The following is an 11,705-nucleotide window of genomic DNA, read 5'->3' as shown; positions in this document are numbered from 1 at the left end:
CTTATGAAATGCCATTCTTCATGATTTTAGTTTATATTCCCCTGATGTTAATGAGTATATTTTCATTGTGAAGTATCTGTTTATATTTTTACCCTATTAAACAAATTGGAGTGTTTGTCTTATTATTGAATTGTTAGGGTTCTAATATCTACGTCTGATTCTGGATAGTTTATTCTGATCTATTGATCTATATGACTATCCTTCCACCAATATCACCCTGTCTTGATTTCTATAGCCAAATAATACATCTTGAAATCAGGTAGTATAAATCTCCACTGCTTGTCAAATTCTACAAAAAGGCCCAGTGATATTTTGGTGGGGGTTGAATTGAATCTATAGATCAGTTTGGGGAGGATTGCTACCTTAAGTATATTGCAACTCCCAATCCGTGAGCATATTATATCTCTCCATTTACTTACTTATTTTTTAACTTTGTCAACATGTTCTGTAATTTTAAACATAGAGGCTTTAAATAGTTTGATGTTATTACAAATTGTATTTTTAAAATGGCATCTCACTGTGGTTTTAGTTTTAATTTCCTAGATTACTAATAAGAATAATTTTTTCCCATATAGTAACAAATTATATATTCTTCCATACTTTTGTTCAATTTTTATAGGACTATTTTTTCGTTCTTTATATCTTCTGAATGCTAATTGTTTGCCACCAGGGATATGTGGTGCAAATATTTTCTTCCATTTTGTGGTTTGTCCCTTTCACTTCTTTGGGGGTATTTTCCAATTAATAGTAGACTTTAATAGTACCATAATAAGATTTAAAAATCTTTTGCTTTATTATTTATGCCCTTTGAGTCTTATTTATAAAATTCTTTCTTATCTTTATATTTTTTCTAAAAATTTAAAGTTTTCTCTTTCATATTTAAGTCTTTAACTTAGTTACAATAAACTTATGTGCATGATCCAAGAAAGAGATTCAATTTCATGGTTTTTAAAATCTATATAACCACTTATCCCAGCATCATTTATTGAATTATCCATTATTTTCCCACTGATCTGAGAAACAGCCTTCATTATGAATACAATTTTCATATATGCATAGGTTCATATCTGATTCTATTTCTTTGTCTGTTCCTGAATTAAGCCACACTGTCTTCATTGCTATAGCTTCATAATAAGTCCCATTATGCGGTAGGACAAAAATCTCCAACCATGTTCCTTCTTCAGGGAATCTTGTCTCTTCTCAGCTCTTTGCTCTTCAATAGAAATGTTAGAATCAGCCTGTCAAGTTCCATGAAAACCTTATTGGAATTTGACTGGAATAGCATTGGCTCTATAGATCAATTTGAGATTTTCTTATAAATTCTTAAATTATTATCTTTTTTATAATACTGTCTTTCCATGCATGAACCATGTCTTATTTTCAATCTCATCTTTTGATTTCCATCAAGCTACCCAATGTCAGGCCCAGAGGAGAAACTCAACATATTTTGTTGAATGTATTGATTATTTTTTTTAATGTTTATTTATTTTTGAGAGAGAAAGGAGAGGCAGAGGCAGAGTGAGGGAGACAGAGGATACAAAGCAGGCTCAGTGCTCTCAGCACAGAGGGGCTCAAACTTACCACCTGTGAGATCATGACCTGAGCTGAAGTTGGACGCTTAACCAACTGAGTCACCCAGGCACCCCTGAATGGATTGATTATTGAAGAGTGGGGGTAAATCTACCTAAAATCTCTGGGACATCTTCACCACTACATTGTTAGCAGGTAGTCTTGTTTGCAGTGAAATACGTCCAGGAGTCCTGAAAAAGGGTATACTAGCTTGGAGAACAGATAGAGAGCATGGAGAAAGAGTAAGGGCTTCCAGATGATGCCCACAGAAGTTTCTTGCAACACAGCACTTATCTTGCCTACCCCCAGCCAGCCTCTGTGCATTACCTGTGTAGCACAACCTGGCTTGGCAAGCATAACCAGTTCAGTCACGGTGTGTTCAGGATGAATTGAGGAAAGAATGATTTGGGGGCTGTCAAAACCAATGTAAACAAAGCAAAGGTTTTCCTTGTGTTTAATATTCCGGAGAACTACTGGAATCACTTTTATTTCTACTGTTAGAAGAAGGTAACTAAGTATAGTTACTTGGCTTGAACCCCATGGCAAGTTGAATTTTTATAAGTTTTAATACAAGGCAAGTTTAAGAAAGAGTTAGTAAAGTGGCGCACCTAGATGGCTCAGTTGGTTGAGCGTCCGACTTTGGCTCAGATCATGATCTCACAGCTCGTGGGTTCAAGTCCTGCGTCGGGCTCTGTGCTGACAGCTCAGAGCCTGGAGCCTGCTTCGGATTCTGTGTGTGTGTCTCTCTCTCTCTCTCTGCCCATCCCCCACTTGCTCTCTGTCTCTCTCTGTTTCCCAAAAATAAATACACATTTAAAAAAAAGAATTAGTAATCTTATTAGGTAACATTTTACTCCCATGAATATAGTGTGATTTCATCATCAGTTTTCCTACTAGACACTGATTGGTGACAATAATATAAGCAATGTAACAGAAGCATTCAAAACAAAAAAGATTTATTTTGCATATCAGAAAAATAAGCTATCAAGTGTATGATCACTTCGGAGAAGGTTCTTACCTTATAAAATTGTTAGTGGCTCAGGAAAAATTACCACAGCATAAAGGAGGCAACAAATGTGTTCCCTTCCAAGCATTTGTAGCCTTCAATCTTAGAGATAAGCATTACACTAATTAGAAGCTGCCCGCCATTCTTCAATGAAAAACATTTATTTCTCACTTAATCCTTTTTTCCATTTAAGAAGAGGGGCTTAAATGCTGTTTTTCCACAGAGCTGTATAAAGAAACTTCCAGGAAGCTTTGGGTACCTCAGTGCCTTCTATGAAGTCCTGCGGGAAGGGAATGGATAGCAGGCTGAGGACCCCGGACTCTCCACCTTCTAATTCCTGAACTTGCCATAACCCACACAAGTTCTAGGACTTCAGATTCTCTGGCCACGGCAGCCTTACCCATTTCTCCCTCTTGATTTCATGTTTGATCTCAGGAAGATCTTGCTCAGAAACAGGAAATCATTAAGCAAGTGCTGACTTCGAGGGAAAACAGGGATCTAAAAAGGATGTTTACCCAAAAGAGAAGGAAACCAGGCTCAGTGACAAACTGACGAAAGGAAGTGGTGCCTCTGGTTTAATCTGGACAACTGACTACCATAAACACTTCCTGCTACTTTCTGCAAAACTGTAAGTGGCCTGAAAATGTACTTGGATGGGTCAAAAAGGTAATCGGAAAGTCACCATAATTGAAGAAGCAGGCTCCTATCAACTGTGATCAGCTCCTAGAAGCTCTATCACAAACAGACACCCATCCGCCTTAGAATACATTTTCATAAGGCTCATACGTCCATAAACTCCGAATACCTCACCCCTGCTATCCATAACATCATCCCTCAATATATAAGTAGCCCGGTGTTAAAATACCTCAGAGTACATTATGGAAATGCAAGATGACAAAACAAGTTCATTAAAAGGCAATAATTCTCAATACAGAAATAACATCCCAAGAGTGCCTTGCATGAAACAGATATCATAGGAGAAAGTGGGCTTCTGATAGCTTCGGGCGTCCAAATGGTAAGAAGGTCACAAACGATTTTCCCTTTTGGACTGATACACCCACCACTTTCTCAAGAACACAGCCTTCGTGTGGTAGGATAGAGTCGTGTGTAAACCCTATATCTGTTTATATTTATTCTGTGAGTAGAGGCTGAGACATCCGGGTAACTCACGCTCATACTTCTTTTACCTGACTCATACAAACACTCCAACTGAATTGAACAGCAAAAAGTAGGCTATGGTTATATCCTAAATTTATCATTCTAATGTAGAAATATCTCTAGAATTGAGTCTTTCCTCCCAACTCAATCACTACTGCGTTTGTCTTCTCTTGCTGGGATTCCTAACAAATAGCTTCTAATCTGGTCTTTCAACAGTAATAATGTCAGCAAGTGACCTTCCTATGATACCAGTCTGATCATATTATGCTCCTGCTTAGATTTTTGTTGGCTTCCCATCACCAAAGATGAAGTCCAAACACTTTACCCCACCAGTCTCTTTCCCTGAGCTTGCCACATGGAAGGTCATCTCTGGTCTTTTCTCTTACTATGTTTCTTTCCAGTCACATTGAATTTCTCACCTTCCTTATCAGCCCATTTATGCTTTTTTTGACTTTCACTCTTCACTCTTTTTGGAATGTCTTCCTTTGCTCCTCAGTTTAGTAAATTTCTTCTCCTTTTTTTAAGACCTAGCTCAAATTGTATTCCCAGTGCACTTTCTGATCCTCTCTTAACTCCTAACCACATTTTATTAATTCATATGGAAACAATTATTAAGACAAAGGGAAATTATGAGTTTATATGTCTCTCTTCCCTCTAGATAAGTGCTGTCCAGTGGAACTTTCTGGATGATGGCAATGGTCTTCTGTGCTTGTCCAATAAAGTAGTTACTAACTGTATATAACTATCGGGTACTCGACGTGTGGTTAGTGTGACTGAAGAACTGAATTATTTTATTTTATTTACATTAATTTGAATTTAAATTTAAAAAGCCACATGTTTTAGTGGTTGCAAAATTGGACAACACAGTTCTACTCTGTGTTGTGTTCTACCTTTTTGTTGAATGGCTAAATGGATGGATGGAAACAATATCAATATTTTACATTTCAAGATCCTCCCGTTATTATACGTGCTTTCTAGCCCTGAGAAGAATATAAGGTTTCCCAAATGTATCTAGGAGGCCTGGAGGTCATAGTACTCATTTCAGAACACAATGAAATTGATATATTTAATTCAATTATAAAACTCAAGAGTCAGAAAATGTTATCATATTATATCCCCAAAATCATACATGAGGTATTTTAAAGATCACTTTTCAGCAGGATAAATCCTCTCATCCAATTTATGAAAAACTTTAAACAAAGTTTCTTTGTTTGTTAATGTTTAGTTATTTTAAGAGAGAGAGTGAGCAGGGGAGGGGCACAGAGAGAGTGAGAGAGAGAATTCCAAGCAGGGTCCGCACTGTCAGCACAGAGCCTCACGAACCGTGAGATGTGGGGCTTGAACTCACGAACCGTGAGATGATGACCTGAACCAAACTCAGATGCTTAACCAACTGAGCCACCAGGAGCCCCTCAGATGTATTCTTTAACAATTAAATGTTTATTTCCAGAACTACATCCAGAAGCTTGCTGTGCTCTGTCCTGAGAAAACATGGATGGAGAACTGAGTTTATTTGACAGCTGACAGTGAAGGTGGGAAGTTGGTTTCTAAAGGATAAGAAATGCTAGAAGCAATAATAAATGACCCCAGACATTTCATAACACAATCCATCTTAACAGAATAAAGGTTTATTTCTTGTATGTGCCATTGTCTGATGTACGTTGAGGAGCTCTCTAAGGAGGCTCTCCTCCAAAGGTGCCTCAGGGATACAGGGTCCTTTCACTCCATGACGCCCATTATCCATCATTAACATATGACCTCCACTCTCACTGTGGAAGGAGATGACAGTGTGTGGGAAGGCACATCAGACTCTTCATTACTTCAACCTGGAAGTGATACCCATCTCCGCTCCATTGGCCGGACCTAGTTATGGGACCAACAAGGGACCCTGGGAAATACAGAGGAGCATGCAGATATCAGGGAGTTCCAGAAGAATCTGTCACGATGCTTAAGGCAATAGTCAAATCTATTAGAATTGCCCTTAACAATCCTTTTTAAGAATTTTGGGAATACACAAAGTAGTTGCCATCAGTAGCTATATTGAATGAAAAATATCTATCTTTATAGAATGGATAACACTCAACCTCGGTATTAGCTCATGTGCAAGAAAGATAAGTCAAGAACAGCAAAGGAAACACACGCTCCCATCTCAGTTCTCATGTTCACTGCAAAGACTAATTCCCTACACATTCTGAATATCTCTCTCTCTCAATAAATGAAGATTTTTTTATGAGACTGCTCTATAGTAGGGAAAGATGGGGTGTCACAATAGCTTCTTTTGTTAAATATGGGAAGTCATGGCATATCTTTATCTTCTCTTTGATCAGATTACTACTTTACAAATATCCTACATCTCTGTTACACCTGAGTTACACTCAGGGCTCCTTCTCTTTATTATTGAAGACAGGGAGTATGCTATTGCCTGGGCTGGGCTGGAAACAATTTCCAGTTTCCAGAGAAAACACTCACTCGTTGAAAGCAGTTTGGCAGGCAGACATTTACAACATTGTACCCTTCTTCATAGAATTATCCGTCCTGAAATTATTCTGTGAGAGAAAGTTTTCCAGGGTGGGAAAGCAACTCAATAGAACTTTTCATTTGAATACCAGAATTCGTACTTCCTTTTTTGTGGCTGTGATTTTGTTATGAGTAAGGAAGACAGTAAGATCTTTGTCTTTGGGATTCAGTGTAATGCACTCATATTTACTAAAATAAATGTGCCTGCCAAGTAAACAAGACTGTAAACTAGATAATATCTTGCTGCCAATAAGTCAAAAGGAATGTGTGAGTTGGAGAAAGACTTGCTACTTCAACCGTTTTGTTTTGTTTTGTTTTGTTTTGTTTGCCACTTCACCTCCTATCTGAGCCCTGACTCACCCTTTGCTAGACTTCAGCTAGTCAACACCTATACATGCACAGGACTGGAATATTAAGGAAGTTTTCTACAAACTCAAATTATAGAAAACAGTTACACTTTCATAAGCCCGGGTTTTACAGTTTACTCCGTTAACACCATCGTTCAAATTCATCTGTGAGTCTATGAGGTATTCCCCCTCATCTCCACTTTCCAGTTGTAATTAATACTCCGCCAACCAGCCCAGAGTGAAGATTTCCAAGTTTTTCTGGGCTCTGACACCATTCCCCAAAATAGTCAATAGTCAGGCATTTTGCCCCGTCTGCCTACACATCTGCCAACGTGTTTCATTTCTAGGTATAAACATTATCCTAATCAATCACTGTGACACCCTGCTGTAGACTAAATATTTGTGTCCCTTCCCCAAATGTATTTACTATTGAAGCCTAAACGCTAATGTGTTGGTATCTGGAGGCCATTGGAAGGTGATTAGGTAGAGCCCTCGTGAATGGGATCAGTGCCCTTGTAAGAAGAGACATGAGAGAGATGATCGCTCTCTGTCCACTGAGTGAAGACCCAGCCAGAAGACGGCCATCTGCAAACCAGGATAAGGGTCCTCCCAGAAGCCAACCATGAGAGCATCCTGATCTCAAACTTGCCCACCTCCAGAACTAGGAAATAAATTTCTATTGTTTTAGTCATGCAGCCTAAGGTATTCTATTTATAGCAGCCCAGACTGACTGAGGAACAACTATATAATGGAACACTATACATCCATATAAAAATCACATTTACAAACTATATTTTATGACATTTGACTTACCTGAGAAAGGGTGAACACTGGCTATTCACTACAATCCCAATTTTTTAACAAACGTGCCGCATACTCCAACTTTCCTATTCCTCCTATCTCTTTGAACAGGTCTATTTCTTCCAGGAAAAATACTGGAAAAGCAAAGGTTCTGTCTTAGGTCACTCCAGGTGGAGTCGCTCTGCACTTTCTCCCAGCTTTGCCACAGACCACCTGTTTCCTGCCACACTCTCCTGAAAGCTAGCCCCACAATTCATTGTTTCCTCTCCACGAACACTAGAGGTTAATGTGGGCCAAGCCTCACCTTATTTGATTGTCCTGCTCCTTTCTTGTCCCCAACCCCACCACAAAAGACTTTAATAACAGGCTCAGGAAACTTGAGGAGACTACCACACTGTAGGAAAAGCAATCCCAAGGAAATATTCAGAATATGGCTTTTGCCAACGTCCAAAAGAAAGTCCCCAAAGTTAATCCCAGCACAGGGAGCCCTTGCAAAATAACTCCATTCTTGACCTGACTCCCCGGTCCTAAAGCTCTTCCTTCCTTCAAACACCTCTTTCTCTGCTGTAAAAAGTATGCAGTTTAGAAAATACGTTAAACGGAGATTCATTCCACCTTCAGATCCATTTACTGGAAACTATATATGATAGCACAGTCATGGGACTCAGAGTTCTCAAATTGTGAAACAGTGTGGAAGGTAACCAAGTAACTAGTGCGATAGGTAAGGGCACTTGCATCACACCGTGAGGCATTATTACCATAGTGGTGATTACTGACTTGTTTAGCAAGCCCTTCATGGGTGTTGCCAAAATTCCTAGAATTCAATGCATGCAATAAATTCAAAAATGTTGAGAACCCAAACCTAGGGTAGGTTTTTTTTTCCATTTTAAGGTGAATTCCTTTTCTTATTAGAGATGCTGCCCTTCTATTCATAGGGATGAAGATTACGATAAAAGGAATCAGCTATCTTTCAACACACTTGGTTAAATTTCTTAAGAACAAAGAAAGCCCACAGTTCCTTCAGTTTTTGAGTGAGTGACCCCTAGGAAAACTCAACTGGTCCTTAGGAAAGATTAGCAACCCTTGTGCCAGAGTAAAACGAACATCCATGCGTCTAGTGCGGTGTTTTATTTTAGTTGAAATGTAAGTGACATGTGACATTATATTAGTTTCAGGTGTACAACATGATTTGATATAGAGAGATACATGGATAGATAGATAGATGGCATGAGTTGTTTAAATGTTAAATATACTCTAAACCAACTTATTTTACCTCCAAACTATATTCTAAAATATTCTGACAATTTTTGTTTAAATTCTACTTTGGGGGTTATCTGTGACACCCTACCACGTCCTCCAATACCGGAACTTAAGAGATCACTATCAACTTATACATATACACCAAAGAACTGATAGAGTCAAATGTTTATTCTAACAGTCTCTGGGAACTAGAATTAGGAATGTTTTTCTGTAAACTGTTTCGCACTTTCCAATTGTTTTGCGATGAAAATTCATTACCTTTGTAATCAGAAAAATATATATATTAGGGGCACCTGGGTGGCTCAGTCAGTTTAGCATCTGACTCTTGCTTTTGGCTCAGGTCATGATCTCACTGTTTGTGAGACTGAGGGATTCTCTCTCTCCCTCTCTCCCTGCCCTTCTCCCTGCTCATGCATGTGCTTTCTCTCTCTCTCTCTCTCAAAATAAATAAATAAACTTTAAAAAAAAGAAAAATATATATTATTAAATGTTTTGGCCACTGATAAATGACCAGCAGCTTACATAAAACCAAGTGCCTTTATACTTCAATAACAAAGAAATACAAAATACACTTTAAAGTCTGCTTATTCATTGAACTGAAAGCCAAAAGAGCCAGAAATGTATAGGCTAAGCAACTGATAATTCTCCAGTATCATGAAACTCTGGGGTTGCATTTCCAGCCACGGTAGAGCAATGGAGTCTGGAAATATCCCTCCCACCACAAGCAACTAGAAAACTGGAGGAAACAGAGGAAACACAGAGTTCAGATATTGGACAACAGGTAGTGCAGGCTTATGATCCCTGGGAGAAGGGAAACAAATGAGGTACGCCCTACACTCGCCCAACCTTTCCGCCTGGAGGCAATATCCAAATTGTGGCACAACTAGAGGGGGACTCAAACTGAGCTGAGGAAATAAAGATTGGAGCTCAGGAAGGCTGCAGAGACTAAATTTATAGGGCATAATTCCTAAAAAGGAGAACAATACAAAGAAAAAATTCCAGAAATAGGGATTTGTATAAAGTGTACAAACTAAAGTATAATTTAAACAAAATTGTCTTTTCATATTTGACTAAAAACCAGTCCGTACATGATAGAGGGAAATCCCATGACATCAAAGAACGATTTGTTTAAAGAATTACTTCCAGAGAAAGACAGCCAAAAAATTCACAGAGCTTATAGAGCACCCGGAATTGTTCAAATCCCCACTAATTAGAGCAGAGAGGCCATATGGAATACACCAGGCCTTTAGTAGAGACTCCAGGAGATGCAGGCTAAAACAGTGGGGATAAATTAGCTTTACAATACACGCTATTCTAGATTCTTCCTAGAAGATGAATCCACAAATAATTTAACTGCATAGCAAAACAAACAAACAAAAAACTAACATTCTTTAAAGACATACAACAAAAGCCAAAGTTCAGTGATCTAAAATTTACAATGTCCAGAGCTCAACCAAGCCTTACTAGATCTATGAAGAAGGAAAATGTGACTCATAACCATAAGGAAAACTAGTCAATATAAGCAGATGCAGAAAGGCCAGGGATGATGGAACAAAATGAAAGGACATGAAGACAGCTATTATAAATATGCTTCATATTCTCAATGATATAAAGGAAAACAACATAATGAGATAAGAAATGCAAATACAAAAAACAAATGAAGGGGTGCCTGGGTGGCTCAGTCAGTCGAGCGTCCGACTTCGGCTCAGGTCATGATCTCACAGTCTGTGGGTTTGAGCCCCGTGTCGGGCTCTGTGCTGACAGCTCGGAGCCTGGAGCCTGCTTCCGATCCTGTGTCTCCCTCTCTCTCTGCCCCTCCCCACCTCTCACTTTGTCTTACTCTGTCTCTCAAAAATAAATAAATATTTTTAAAAATTAAAAAAAACAAATGAACATTTAGATACTGGAAAGTACTATATCTGAAATGAAAATTTGGTTGTAGGTACTTTTGCCATAACTATCTTTGCCATAGGCATTTTTGCTGCAAGCATTTTTCACCACATAACTAATTGGTCATAAGACAATTTTATAGTAAAAGATAAAAAAAAAAAAACTGGTTTGTGTATTGTCCAGTGAGAGGAGCCAATGTGAGAAGGCTACCTACTGTATGATTCCAACTATATGGAATAATTCCAACTAATGGAAAAGGTAAAACTGGAGGCGGTAGAAAAATCCATGATTGTCAGGATTTGGAGTCAGAGCTTAAACAGGTGGAACACAGAGAATTTGGGGGCAGCGAAAATACTCCATAGGATCATATAATAAAGAATATATGACAAATATTATGGTTTTTAAAAGGATAATATTATTATACAATAATACAAGTATTATTTTTTAGTTTTTTTAATGTTTATTTATTTTTGAGAGAGAGAGAGTGGGGGGGAGGGACAGAGAGAGAGGGAGACACAGAATCCGAAGCAGGCTCCAGGCTCTGAGCTGTCAGCACAGAGCCTGATGCTGGGCTTGAACTCACGAACAGTGAGATCATGACCCAAGCCGAAGTTGGACGCTTAACTGACAGAGCCACCCAAGTGTCCAAATAATACGAGTATTATTATACTTTTGTCCAAACCCACTGAATGTGAAACACCAAGGGTGAGCCCTAATGTAAACCGTAAACTCTACATAATAATGATGTCAATGTAGGAACATCATTTGTAACAAATGTACCATTCTGGTGGGGGATGTTGATAATGAGGGAGGCTGTTTAAGTGCCATGGCCTCTCAATTTTTTTTTTTCATGAGCAGAAGATTTGAGCAGGAACTTCACAAAGGAATATATAGAAATACTCATTATGCACATTTAAAAAATTTTAACCTCATTTGTCATGAGGGAAATATAAACCAAAACTAAGATGAAATCTCACTTCACAGGCACTAAAATAGCTAAAAGGAAGAAAGACTGAAAATAATAAGTGTTGGCAAGGATGTGAAGCATCTGGAAGTCTCATATGCTGCCAGTAGAAATATAAAATGGTACAGTTACTTTGGAAAAGAGTTTGACATCTTTTTTAAAAGTTAATTTTTCCCCTACCATTTGGCCCATA

The sequence above is a fragment of the Neofelis nebulosa genome, chromosome 5, assembly GCF_028018385.1.
Source record: "Neofelis nebulosa isolate mNeoNeb1 chromosome 5, mNeoNeb1.pri, whole genome shotgun sequence".
Classification (NCBI taxonomy): domain Eukaryota; kingdom Metazoa; phylum Chordata; class Mammalia; order Carnivora; family Felidae; genus Neofelis; species Neofelis nebulosa.
The sequence above is the reverse complement of the archived record's forward strand: the minus strand, read 5'-3'. Positions refer to the sequence as shown.